We start from the raw sequence: 1,062 nt of genomic DNA, 5'->3' as shown, positions 1-1,062 counted from the left end.
CGATGCGGCAGCGTGACACCAGCAGTGGCGAGGGTGAGGTCCCAGCAGGGACCCCAGCTCCCGAGACTCAGCGGAACAGGTGAGATGAGGGTGACCTGGAGGTCCAGCCCCACGGGAGGTGCACTGTGGTGCAAGGGGACTTCATGGGCACAAAGGGGACCTTGTGCACCTGCTGTTTTCTTTTCAGTCGTGGGACAATCACTGGTTTTGTGGATTTGGAGGCTGGCACTTTGCCCTTAGGCCTCAATTTCCCCAGGTAATGGGCTGCTTTCGTATTTCAACCCAGTGCTTTCATTTCCCAAGACAAGACCTCTGCAGGGCCGGGAGCCCAGAGCAATGTCACAAGAGCTGGTGAGCAATTTTCCACGTGCAGAACAAGACACAATCCAAAGGCATGACTTTCTCAAGGGATGTTTCTGTAAGACGTTTATACAACCTGCTGTGACATCAGCCTTTAGAGATCAGGTTGGACCCTGCAGCCTCGAAACCCCCTCACTTTCACCCAGCTAAGCTCGGCTGGGTTGCAAGGGGATGCTAAGCTGCCTCTGCACTCTAGGTACTTGTGTTGGCTGTGCTGTCGCCCTGCTTTGCCCTTCCACATTGATGCGGAGCGCTCAGGGCAATCTGCTGCTGGTCACGCTGGCCGGCTGTGCAATGCCAACGAGGCTCGGTTACATCCAGGCTGGATTTGAGCCAGTCCGAAAGCAAGGGCTGACGCACGGGGGCCTTTGCAATTCCCTTATACCGTGGTGGAGAGGCAGGACCTTTATTCCAGCAGTTGTTGGGGAGAGTCCATGTGCAGAGGAGGTTGCTCATGCTCCCACAAGAGACGAGGATGCTTAGAGCTCACTGCTGGGGCTGCCTGGCTGCCTGAGATAAACGTGTATGCACAGAAAATAGAGAAACTGAGCTGTGGTTGGATCTGCTTCACAGTGGCTATCTCGGAGCCCATGACAATTAATGGTGAGAAAGTGCTGTAAGTCACTGGGAAGCTGCCTTTGTTTTTGGAGACAGAAACCGTTTTGTTTTCAGAGATGCTGCAGCCTGCTAAAGTTCCCCGTG

This window comes from Fulmarus glacialis, unplaced genomic scaffold, assembly GCF_000690835.1.
Source record: "Fulmarus glacialis isolate BGI_N327 unplaced genomic scaffold, ASM69083v1 scaffold21139, whole genome shotgun sequence".
In the NCBI taxonomy this organism is placed as follows: Eukaryota; Metazoa; Chordata; class Aves; order Procellariiformes; family Procellariidae; genus Fulmarus; species Fulmarus glacialis.
Note: the sequence above shows the minus strand (reverse complement) of the source record.